Source organism: Triticum aestivum, chromosome 7D (genome assembly GCF_018294505.1).
Source record: "Triticum aestivum cultivar Chinese Spring chromosome 7D, IWGSC CS RefSeq v2.1, whole genome shotgun sequence".
Classification (NCBI taxonomy): Eukaryota; Viridiplantae; Streptophyta; class Magnoliopsida; order Poales; family Poaceae; genus Triticum; species Triticum aestivum.
Genome location: NC_057814.1, coordinates 592,026,671 through 592,040,485, shown reverse-complemented (window position 1 = coordinate 592,040,485; position 13,815 = coordinate 592,026,671).

Genomic DNA, 13,815 nt, shown 5'->3' with positions numbered 1-13,815 from the left:
AATGCGTCGGGCCCAATGACTCTCTTCTGTGACAACACTGGAGCTATTGCCCTTGCGAAGGAGCCCAGGTTTCACAGGAAGACCAGGCATATCAAGCGTCGCTTCAACTCCATTCGTGAAAGTGTTCAAAATGGAGACATAGATATTTGTAAAGTACACACGGACCTGAATGTAGCAGATCCGTTGACTAAACCTCTCCCTAGGGCAAAACATGATCAACACCAGGACGCAATGGGTGTTCGATTCATCACAATGTAACTAGATTATTGACTCTAGTGCAAGTGGGAGACTGTTGGAAATATGCCCTAGAGGCAATAATAAATGGTTATTATTATATTTCTTTGTTCATGGTAATTGTCTATTGTTCATGCTATAATTGTATTGTCCGGAAATCGTAATACATGTGTGAATACATAGACCACAACGTGTCCCTAGTAAGCCTCTAGTTGACTAGCTCGTTGATCAACAGATAGTCATGGTTTCCTGACTATGGACATTGGATGTCATTGATAACGGGATCACATCATTAGGAGAATGATGTGATGGACAAGACCCAATCCTAAGCATAGCATAAAAGATCGTGTAGTTTCGTTTGCTAGAGCTTTTCCAATGTCAAGTATCTTTTCCTTAGACCATGAGATCGTGCAACTCCCGGATACCGTAGGAGTGCTTTGGGTGTGCCAAACGTCACAACGTAACTGGGTGACTATAAAGGTGCATTACGGGTATCTCCGAAAGTGTCTGTTGGGTTGGCACGGATCGAGACTGGGATTTGTCACTCCGTGTGACGGAGAGGTATCTCTGGGCCCACTCGGTAATGCATCATCATAATGAGCTCAATGTGACTAAGGCGTTAGTCACGGGATCATGCATTGCGGTACGAGTAAAGAGACTTGCCGGTAACGAGATTGAACAAGGTATTGGGATACCGACGATCGAATCTCGGGCAAGTAACATACCGATTGACAAAGGGAATTGCATACGGATTGATTGAATCCTCGACACCGTGGTTCATCCGATGAGATCATCGTGGAACATGTGGGAGCCAACATGGGTATCCAGATCCCGCTGTTGGTTATTGACCGGAGAGGCGTCTCGGTCATGTCTGCATGTCTCCCGAACCCGTAGGGTCTACACACTTAAGGTCCGGTGACGCTAGGGTTGTAGAGATATATGTATGCGGAAACCCGAAAGTTGTTCGGAGTCCCGAATGAGACCCCGGACGTCACGAGAGGTTCCGGAATGGTCCGGAGGTGAAGAATTATATATAGGAAGTCAAGTTTCGGCCACCGGGAAAGTTTCGGGGGTTACCGGTATTGTACCGGGACCACCGGAAGGGTCCCGGGGGTCCACCGGGTGGGGCCACATATCCCGGAGGGCCCCGTGGGCTGAAAGTGGAAGGGAACCAGCCCTTAGTGGGCTGGGGCGCCCCCCTTGGGCCTTTCCCCATGCGCCTAGGATTGGGAACCCTAGGGTGGGGGAGTTCCCCCTTGCCTTGGGGGGCAAGGCAACCCCTTCCCCCCTTGGCCGCCGCCCCCCCTTGGAGATCCCATCTCCCAGGGCCGGCGCACCCCCCAGGGGCCTATATAAAGGGGGGGGGGAAGGAGGGCAGCAACACACAGCCTTGGGCGCCTCCCTCCTCCCCTGCAACACCTCTCTCTCTCTCGCAGAAGCTCGGCGAAGCCCTGCCGGAGACCCGCTACATCCACCACCACGCCGTCGTGCTGTTGGATCTCCATCAACCTCTGCTTCCTCCTTGCTGGATTAAGAAGGAGGAGACGTCGCTGCACCGTACGTGTGTTGAACGCGGAGGTGCCGTCCGTTCGGCACTCGGTCATCGGTGATTTGGATCACGGCGAGTACGACTCCGTCATCCACGTTCATTGGAACGCTTCCGCTCACGATCTACAAGGGTATGTAGATGCACTCCCTTCCCCTCGTTACTAGTAGACTCCATAGATGCATCTTGGTGAGCGTAGGAATTTTTTTAAATTATGCTACGATTCCCAACACATTATGCCTTCCCTCCAACTCAATGATATCACTAGGGTCCATCCAATTCAAATGTTTCCTAACTTGTTGCAAGAGCTCCGCATAGCTAGGACTAGTATCAAACACCATGTCAAGCTCATCCGGGTCCGGTTCTTTATTGCCTTTCAAAAAGGCGTCTTTGTCCCCATGATGAACAAACACACATGTTCTTCCCATCCCTATAAGCATTCAAAGAACACAAGGTAACATTGCTTCCATGAGTACTAATCCAAGGATTTACACGGAATACAAACCCTAATATATATATGAAACAACAACCCTAACCCTAACCATAACCCTAACCCTAACCATAACCCTAGCCCTAAACCTAACCCTAGCACCAACATAAGAACACCCATAAGAATAACCCTAGCATACTAACAAAGCCCAATCATAGAAATTGGCAAACAAAAATCTCACATCTCCATGGAAATCTCTAGATCCAAACAAAACTAGGGTTTCCCCAAACTAGCAACAAATGAGCAATGGGAGAACTTTACTTGTATCAAAACAAGGGGATCGGAGAATATTACCTCGAGGGAGGGTTTGACTTCGAAATCCACGGACAAATTCTTCAAATTTGCAAGATTTGGAAGAAGATTTGAGAGGGGGAGAGAGGTGGAGAGGGGGCAAAGCTCGGCGAGAGAGTGAGAGAGTGTGTGGTGTGGGGGGGTGGGGGTGGGGGAGGGGGGCCCAGCCAAGTGGCTGGATAAGTCACAGTGCAGCGCCTAGCCGCTAGGCGCTGCACATTACATGTGTGGCGCCTAGCCCGGAGGCGCTGCACGGCTGGGTGCGGGCCCAGGGGCTGCCACGGTGGACAGGAGTGCAACGCCGCCGAGCTAGGCGCTGCACAGTAGGATGTGGCGCCGGCGTGGCGGGCGCTACACAAAAAGGTCAGGGGAGTGAAATAGTTTCGCACCCAGTTCATTCTGTGAAATGATTTTGTCCCGAGGTCAAAATTGTCAAATTTGCCGTCAATTTCAGAGTCACTACGACAGGTGAATTTTGTTCAAAGCAGGCTAAGCTTTTTCATTTCTGTATGTACTGTACAAGAGGACGGTCATCTAATTTCTTAGTGCCAAGTAAGTGAATCACAAAGATAAGGTATACAACACAGTTCACGTTTAATTTTATTTGTTTGAGAAAGACCGAGGCCAACTCCAACGCACAATCCCAAACGGACGTTCGTTTCGTCCGCTTGGGGGTGACAATGGGGTTGTGTCCGCCCGGATTTATGAATGCGCCGGCTGTGTGCCCAACGCACGGCCGCATTTCGGCCGCATCTCGTCCGCATATATTTTGGTTTTGCAAACACATATCTTTACTTTCATCATTGATTTTTGATACATTGAAGCACATCATCAAATTTTGACTACAATAGAAAGACCAAAGAAAACAAGAACCACAAGAAGACATTTTAGAAGATATCCAACTGCTCCCGTAAGTTGGATTTGTGCCTTTCCGATGCATTCATTGTTGATTTGCGGAGGCTCGGTCTTGCTTGCTTCTTTCTTCTTCAAGTCTAAAGAAGTAGACGTTACTTCTTCGCATCTAGTCTCATCTCTAACCTCTATTTTAGCAACAAGTGCACGGACATCTATTAAATTGCACTCTATCAATAGATCGATGTATTCTTATTCTCAATACCAAAATTTGCATCCATTCTACACAATAAATATTTGAGTGTAAGTAAAACTAGCGGAATCCGAGCACAACCGAAGCTAAAGTAGCACATACCCCATCGTTTGAGCACTTGACAAGCACCTATCCGGGATGTTCTGGCGTGGTAGACACACGGCGCAAGACCTTGCTTGGGCAGTCGTCACACTTTACGAGTGGCAACGGTGCACTGACGAGCCTTTGGGCCAGCACCAAGCCCGGACGACGGTCGTTCGTGTGTATTTGCCGGCGAACCGTCGACGGGGTAGATCCGAGCGGCTAGAGGCAGAGTCGGTACCTGCATGCGGCCTTGACGGGGCTTCCGGCCTGGTCCCCGGCCAGTCTATGGCACCGCACGCGGCCTCCCGCGGCTGGGTGAGCTCTAGTCCGGCCGGATCCGCTCCAAATCTGACCACCGGGTGCGCTATAATCAGGTGGCCGGGGTTGGGCAACTCGGGGAGTCGAGGGAACAGGGGCTGCGACAAGGCTAGGGGCGAACGCGCAGCCGAGCTGTACAACGGCACGTCTGAGAATATTCATGAACATTTTCAAAATCAGAAAATATTTTTACAAATTGAAAAAAATCATATATTTTGTAAATATTTTTAAAACTTTGGGAAGATATTTTGATAGATTTGTGAAAAAATTCAAATTTTTACAAACTTTGTTTACAAGAATATATTGTTTAACGTCAAAAATCGATAGTCCATTTTTTTGAACCAGGGCCTACCGAGTTTTTTAAGCTGATTTCCTGGTAGGCCTAGCTAGCCGCACATGAATTTGGAGAAGATGTAATGTGAGGTGTTTGTACCTGACGCCACAAGGGAGCTCTTTGCAAATTTCCAATACGAGAATTTTGTTGTGCCTCAAGATCAATCAAAACCATCTAAATCATGTCTGGCGCGCCATTTTGGAAGCAGTTTTAGCGATGATGTGGCGACAATTTCACACACGTATGTAGCAGCACAGTTAGCAGACAAAGATGGCTAAAAGGGGGGAACAGGGAGATATTTGCAAATAAAATTACAGGTATCCAAGACGACAGAGCAATAAAATTTGCAAATGAACGTACGTATTATGGCGTAGCAGAAGCTCGCAGCGACGTAGGGCATGCATGCACCGGCAGCTAGCGCATCACGGCGCGACGCAGGAGATGCGCCCCCTCGCGCGATCGAAGGGAAGGGAAGCGTGCGGCGCCATTTTTAGCATGTGCATGCAGCTGGTCACCTACGTACGTACGGAGCAGCAACGTCGGCCGGCATTCAAGCTCACCTGCAAAATTTTAATGGCCGCCACGCTGCCATGTCCGGTGAACGAAACGGAGGGGGACACACCATGCTCGTGCACGCTTACCACGCGCCTGCTGCATGCCCTGCCCGATGTCGCCCTTGCATCGCAGAGTATAAGATATACTAGTATATGTGTGTGTGCGCATAATTTTTGCTGTTTATTTGTATGTTGCGATGTTCGATCTCTAGCCACTGGTCAGATGTGCAGACCAGGATTACAGTGGCAGAAAGAGAGAAACAAACCTGGAGCTTCTGGGTCGTTTCAGTGTCACTTTTGCCATCACTCTATGAAGCTTTTTTTTTTTCACAAACAGAGGCACACAGTTCGTATTTTTTGTTTGTTACCGGTTAATCTAAGTGAGGTTAATGGCGACATAACGAAACAAACAAGTTAGCTCTACGCCTTAACTAGATATGGACCAGTAGTAGTACCCGATAGCTATCTTTTATTTTTGCGGGAAGACAAGAGGGACAGAAGTGTGGTGCCTAGGAAGAACAGCAAAATGATGGAAGAACTAAAATCAATCAAGCAATGAATGGATGTAGATGAGTACGTACCTAGGAGTACATTCGAAATTCAAAGTACATTTCCCTCCAAATTTTTGACGTTTCCCTTGGCCCTTTTTGCATGGAAGAGCCAAATTAGATGGCCTCCCTGAATGAAAAAAATCTGCCCATGCATCTGCCATAAATGGCGTGGGGTTGAGATGCTTCTGTGGGTCAGGTGCCCATAAGTTTCCTCTCATCATCGCTGCCTGAGAGTGAGAGGGACCAAATCAGTATCCACAGGGCAACCACTGTTGCTGGCTATAGCGGACAGGATTGCCAACTAATCTTCATTTCTTTCTTCTTTGCAATTGATCGCCATGTACCGTGGACCACTCCGCAGAGGCCTGCTGCTGCCCAGATTCATACGGGTTTATAGTCTGTGTAGTTTTGCGAGTAATTCGGTGGTTGGATTATATACTCTGGTTTAATTCCGTGTCTAGCTCAAAACTCTACATGGTCTATTCAATGCAAGGAATTTTATTACTGCGTTACACTTATTTTGGGTTTCTAGCTACGTGTCCAATATAGTTTTTCTTATATTAGTAAATTCTTGGTTTTCATCTTGTTTAACATTTTTTTACAAGAATTACCATATTTTAAAGAAATTTTCACCCATCTTGGGCCACAATTTTAGCATTTTTTGAAACAATTTGGCATTTTTGTCAAGTTGGTCCTACCTATCAGAGTACACGTGGGGCATGACACATAGGCAAATTTATTTTCGCAACTGGTTACTCCACACACTCGTTTTTATGGGAAAGAAGCAAAGAAAATATTAGACATGAAATAGTAAATCTATTTAGGACGCAGATGAGTTATAGTCGTTTTCGTTCGGTAGTCTCGGAATCTCGGTGTAATTTTCATGATGTTTGACATGCTTTATACTTGTCATGAATTTTTATAATAGATCTGATCATTTTCGTAAAAAAAATGAAATACATCTAGACTTCTTCCTTGAAACAAATACAAAACTTCAAAAAAAATACAAATCAATAAAAAATGCAACACTGAAAACAAACAAAAACCAAAATTTAAAAGTGATTACAACATTGAAAAAAAGTGGTTGAAACTTAAGAAATGTCCATCGCCCATGCCTTGATAATTCAGTATAATTCAATTGCCGTATATCGATGGGCCACGGTTACTTAAACTTTTTGTCTGGTGATGATCGATGGCATCGCCAACCAGCCACATACATGCAAGCCAGACATAATTCAATGAGGATTACGTACAAACAGTGGATCGATTATGCATCGTCCCTACGCCGGGAGGGCTATGCATGGGCCGGCCGCTACTATTGATCTGAAAGGAGAAACTAATTAACGCCTGCAAGGTCCAACTAGCTAGTAAATTTCTTTTGACGTACTACGTTTTAGGTACATGTTGAACATGTGTACATATACGTAGGTCTGGGATTTATATGCCATACCTGTGGTGTCTCTCTCCCTGTATATACTTGTATCTTGGAAGACAAGACACTGGTTGCACCCCTGTACCTATATATATATGCCTAGTGCACGATCAATCAATTATCGTTGCACAAAATCTTTCTCTACATGGTATCTATCACAAGTCGATCCTACCGCTTCCGCAAACCCTAGCCTCCGCCGCCGCCCCACGCCGCCGCCGCCACCCCTCTCCACGCGCGCCTCCCCGCGCGTCCGCTCCTCCCCGCTGCGCCGCCCTCCCACCGCGCCGCGCCTCTCCCGCCACCGCGCCGCCCTACCACAGCCGCGCCGCCCCCTTCCCCAACCCCTCGCCGCCATATCGTCCAACGCCTCCACCTACTCCAACCCGTTTGTCGTCGACCCTGCTGAAATCCGCGACATCAACGTCCACGCCAGCGTCCCCGTCGTCCTCGACGCCTCCACCTCCACGTACTTCGCGTGGAAGACGTACTTCTCGCTGCTCTTCCGCGAGAACAACCTCGTGGATCATGTGGACGACACCGTTGACTCCCGCGCCATGGTGGACGACCCCGAGGGGACTGCGATCGACGCCACGATCATCCGGTGGTTCTTCACCACCATCTCCCAGGACCTGTTCCACACGGTCGTGAGCGCCGGCGACGACGCCCGCGCCTTGTGTGTTAAGTTGAACGGCCTCCTCACCGACAACAAGCCTCAGCGCCGCGTTTTTTTGCAGCAGGAATTTTTTGACTGTCACCGGGATGAACAGTCCATTGATGACTACTGCCGCCGCCTGAAGACGATGGCGGATGAGCTCCGTGACATTGGCGCCAAGGTTGATGATGACCTCCTCCTCGACACGCTCACCGCCGGCCTCAACGAGGACTTCGGCAACGCCGCCTCCAACCTCACCTTGATGCCGGAGCCCTCCTTCCCCAAGTTCGTGGCGTACTTGCGGTTGGAGGAGCGCCGGATGAAGGGGGTCAAGAAGCGTGTGCAGCACCACGCCCTCGCCGCCGGCACCTCCTGTGGCGCCCCACCACCAGCCGCCCCACCTGCGCCGCGCCAGCAGCCGCCGCCCCCCCCGCACCTCCGGGGTACTTCCCCCTACTGCCCGCGCCTCCCGCCCCCCCGCTGCCCCCAGCAGTCTGGCGGCGGGCGCCGCGGGGGCGGCCGCAAGCAGCAACAGGCACCGAGGGGGGGGGGGGGCTCGTCACCAGTAGCAGCAGGCCACCCCTCCATGGACGTACGGCACCAACCCACGGACCGGCGTCGTCCACGCGTACTCGATGCCGGTCCCTCGGGCTCCCGCTTCGGGCATCCTTGGGCATCGTCCGACAAGTCACCATGCCCTCTTCGATGCGCAGAACGCCGCTCCCTACAGCGGCTACGGTGCTGCGCTGCCGCCGCGTCGGTCTTCGGGCCGCCCCCGCGCTGGCCTACGGAGGGTTTTACGCTCCTCAGGTACTGCCGCCGTGGGACCCGACCCTCCTCGCTACTCCGCACTCCGCCCCATCACCGAGTTCCTATGGTGGCGGCGGTGACTGGTACATGGACTCGGGCACCACCGCTCATATGACTACTCATCTCGGTAACCTCACGTCTACCACTCCTGTTCATACTCCCACTCGCATCACCGTTGGTAACGGTTCCTCCCTACCCATTACACATGTCGGTCATATGTCCTTTCCCTCTACTTCCACTCCCGTTAATATGTCTAATGTTCTTGTGTCTCCTAACAGTAGGAGATATGCCCTAGAGGCAATAATAAATGATATTATTTATCTCCGAGTTCATAATTATGTTTATGTTCCATGCTATAACTGCTATGGTTCTTGAGTCTGCAATAACCACGAGGCTCGGAGGAAGACTCATATGCACGTGTGGAATAATAAACGGTAAAATGTATTCCTAGTCTGGCCTCTAAGACTAGCTCAAGTGTTGCATGATGGTTATGTTTTCCTGATCATGGGCATGTCTATGTCAGCAACCTTGAGGGCACAATGTTAAGAGAACATTTGTGTTGAATCGACCCGGATTGATGTTATGCTATGAGATTCATTCGTCACAAGTTTATTGGTACATAACACAGAGATGGTTAACGTTTGCATGATTCCTTAGACCATGAGAGTATCGAGTTTCTTCATGCTTGCTTCATGAACTTTGGGGTTTGTTAAACGTCATCCGTAAATGGGTGGCTATTACGGCGGCTTACGGGTTCATGGAAAAGTGTGTCAAGTAACTTGATAGCTCAAGATTGGGATTTGCTCCTCCGACGATGGAGAGATATCTCTGGGCCCTCTCGGTGTTACGGTATCCATCATCGTCTGGCCAGACACGTTGTGATTTGATCACGGGGATGCCGGAACACGATAACGAGAAAAGAGAACAATACCGGTAACGAGGTAACTAGCATAGTGGACAAGTTGTTGATCCACGGGAATGCCAACATGTCTCACCTCGGGTATTTGTAACATATCGCGAAGCAACAGGAATAGCACACGGCAACTGGAGGTTCACTCGAATATTTATTCGTGTGGGTATAGGGGTCAATATGGGTGTCCACGGCTCCGATGTTGATCATTGATCGGAAGGGGTTCCGGGTCATGTCTATACTTCACCGAACCTATAGGGTCACACGCTTAAGGGTCATCTATCTGCTGAATACTAGACAGGGAGTCTGAGAGAAAATCACCGAAAAAGTTTCGAACACCGAAAAGTTTCGGACAGCGGAATCGTACCGCAGAGAGAGGTCATCGGATAAGTTTCGATGATACCGAAAAGTTGTTTCGGGATACACCATTAAGTCAAATTGGTTTCGGCACATGCCTGATAATTCTTGGAGGATGCCAGAATCATTCTGGAAGCTTTTTGGAATTTTCTGAGATAAAAACCGGAAATGTGCCGGAGCTGCCGGAGCCACTTCAGATGCGTTTCGCAGATGAAAATCACTAAAACCGGAATTGTTTCGGAACGCGTTGAAAATCATTTTAGTGGGTACTGGAAATGTTCTTAGCCCACATAAATATTTTCACTTCGATCAGACGCTGAAAAATGTCGTCGTGAATAGTGAAAATCAGCTTTATGGTTACTTTATGGAAAGCCACCTTTTGGGGCTTTGCTCCAAAAGATCTTGGGGATGACATGGATGGATAGGAGCCATTTTTGGGGCCCCTCATGGGGGTGTGGCCGGCCACATGGGGTATCCCCCCTTGGGGACCCTCTAGTTCCTTGGTTTCACTCCTAGGTCCTTGTGGAAGGACTTCATTCATGTGCATTTTGGGTTTTTTGTGAAACTACCCTACCCCCTTGGGATTTCCTATAAATAGAGGTGGAGGGGCAGCCCTCCACACTCATCCCTTGCTCTCATACACATGCCATGCATTATCTGGCTTCTTCTCTCCCTCCCACGAAAAGAGTTTCGTAGAGCCGTAAGGCTGTCTGGGTTCCGGCAGGAACTAGTTCTGGACGGCGAAGCCCTACCGGATAGATGACACCGTATGTGTGCAACTCTGTAGAGAGATCGTAGTTTCGGTCTTAGTTCGTGAGTGCCTCCCGAAGGGCTGTCCGTGTGACCGTCCGAGTTTCGAAGGTCCTCCCGAAGGGCTGTCCGAGTGACCGTTCGAGTTTCGAAGGTCCTCCCGAAGGGCTGTCCGCGACACCGTCCGGGGGGCTGTTCGACCGCCTCCCGGAGGGCTGTCTGAGGAGCAGATGAGGGTATACATCCTCGCGGTTGGGAGGTTGTAAATCCTAGCTGCGGGGATCTGCACCGCCGATCGTCATCGACTCTACTTCCCGCTGCGCTACGAGTCGGTAACGAAAAAGGTCAAACCATGTATGCAGTCTCCATAGTGGTCCTGGGCTGGTGCGTAGGTCGGAATTTTTTTGTTTTCTGCTGCGTTCCCCTACAGTGGCATCAAGAGCCGTGCTATGCGTAGATGCAGGTTTCGATCTAGAATACATGGAGATGTATGGGTATTGCATAATATAATTAGGTAGTAGATGAGATCTATTGCTGAAAATTATTTATGCGGGTGACAGATGAAATCTGTTACCCGAGGTTCTTGTTGCTTCCCTAGAATTTGCGTTTGCTCAATCTCGAGACAGCATGGTGGAATTTGACAAAGTTCTGGCAATCCGTGATCCTGATTGATCATGGAAGTGCTATCAGTTCTTTGGGTTCTGCCGTAGTCAAAAGAAAGATGAAATTCACAGATGAAAGGGCATTGCAGATATGATCTGCACGGGGGTCATGCGTATGACGAAGTTTAGTATGGGGCTCGAGATTTAATTATCCCGTGTTTCATACACCCCGAGATGTTAATGTAGCAACTTGAATAATCATACTTGATGATAAAACGTTGGTAGCTGCGGTTTAAGTCAAAACCTTAGAAGCCACGTAAAATAAAATTTTGCATAAACCTATTAGAGGCGTCTAACTTGGTTTTGCAGGATGTGCATGTGATGTGGTATAGCAGTGCTCATACTAATTCGATTATGTATGAGATGACTAAATGATGTAATTTGATTAACATGACCTGCGTGTCATGATTCGGCATGATGGCTGGAGCCATATGATTGCACTTTAATGACCTGCGTGTCAACCTTGTTGTAATGCATTATTTTGTTAGCTATAGAGATAGCAATATTATCTGGTGCATCGACAAGGTGGTGGCAATCTTCGCGAAGGTGAACACCGACGCGAATGCCAAAGACGAAGAAATGAAATACTTCTACGTCAGAAAGGGCTATACCATATCATGCTATTATGAATTGCCTGAGATGTTTATCCCTTATGATGCACCCTTCTTGATTGCGCGGTAGTCGCTTTTATTAGGGTGATCTCTCACTTAAAATATCAAGTAGTTAGTGTTCTCCCAAGTGTAGCACCGTCACGGCACCTATCTTTTCGGGGTGCGCCATGGATGCATGGGTACGAACGATTAGAGAAGTGAGAGGCGGGTGAGGTCAGACCTCGCAGCAAGATCACTTGGTTGTCTTGACGTTCATGGCAGGATCATCCTGAGCTCGGAACACACGCATCGAAAGATGAGCAAGAGTCACATAGAGATGTGATCGGCAAGTTGGCCTACCGATTAAAATTCCCGTTATGAGATGATGATTCTATGGCGATGAATTGAAGTCTGGATCTTGTATCACTCAAAATTAATTGTGAGAGATATTGATTTGAGTGGGAGCGCACTGTTGAATTAACATGTTTAATTCTAAGTGCAATTAATTATGAACACTGTCTAAGTGTTTCTTGCATAATAGTTGTAGAATAATGGCTCGCATTTCCACCTTCCCTATTAAAATTGAATAGCTGTTAAATATCTGGTTAAAACTTTACGATTGGTAACGTAATATGAGGATTGTCCTCAAAAGTGCCGAGAAGGACATTGTCCTATCGCATGCTTTCCGTATCCTCCCGCTAATGCTATGGATCATGTGACTCTCGTCCTTCGATCCAAAAGCTAGGATTCTGTTACAGTCAAGTGGAATATGTTTGCTTCCATGAAACCCAAACTTCGAAAGTTGGGATAGTTATATGATATTCATGGAACTGAAAATTATTTTCAGATACAAACAAAGCAATGTTTGTTTGCAAGTATTAGTAAAAGTGTTTACTATGCATTTGACTGTTGGGAAAGGGATCCAGAAGAACGCCTGTCATATAATGAAAGGTGAATAAAACAACAACTTAAAGAGAAAGGAAGTGTCCAAAGGGTGTTAGTATGACTTACACGCCTAGGAAGTCCGGGGCTAATGCCACTCTTAAGTTGGGTGCTTCTTCTGAGAGTAGGAGAAATACTAAAAGTTAAACTGTTAGAAGTATAAAGGCAAAAGGAAAGAAGACTGGAATATCCAGCTCATGTATGAATGTCATACAAGTTTTTGATGTATAGAAGGCTGGTCAAAGATATAGTTCTTGCGAATTATGGTTAAACATGTTAATCACTAATTCTTGGGTATTGTGAGTTCATCACAAAATTGCCCGCTCGATTGCATTCTGTTGCAACTCGATGTAAGAACTACTATGGCCTGAAAGACTAGCTAGAAATGAGGTTAAGGTATACACAGGGAACATAGTAAATGTTACTATACCTTCCATCGGTGTATTGCCGTCTGTATTTATTTTCATAATTCATTTAGAGTTTTACAAACTCTATCCCATTGCATAAGGTATCTTGCAAGAAGGTTGTTCATAAGAGAACTTTTTATGTTCGATGTTATGAATAACACAAGGGCCATACTTTCATTATGAATGAGATGTATGTTATGAATATTGATAATAATACAATACCTCTGGGTTTATTTTCATAATTCATTTAGTGTTTTACAAACTCTATCCCATTGCATAAGGTATCTTGCAAGAAGGTTGTTCATAAGAGAACTTTTTATGTTCGATGTTATGAATAACACAAGGGCCATACTTTCATTATGAATGAGATGTATGTTATGAATATTGATAATAATACAATACCTCTGGGTTTACTTTCATAATTCATTTTAGAGTTTCATACACTCTAGCCCATTGCACAATGTTTGTTGCAAAAGAGTTGTTCATAAAAACAACAATTGTTGTTAAGTATTATGAATAACATGAAGGGCCATGCTTCCATGCAAGATGGCATGTATGTTATGAATATTGATGGTAATATGATACATCCATAACACTGACGTTAAATGTCGCAAGACTAAAAGAATACCACACAAGTGTGGCACTACATTTGGTCACATTGGAGAAACCGCATGGAAAATTCCACTATGATGGATTTTGAAGTCTTCTTGATTTTGAATCATCTGACACTTGCAACTTTCCTCCGAAAAGTGAAGTGACTAAAATACCGTTCACAGGCCATAAGGAACGAACAACA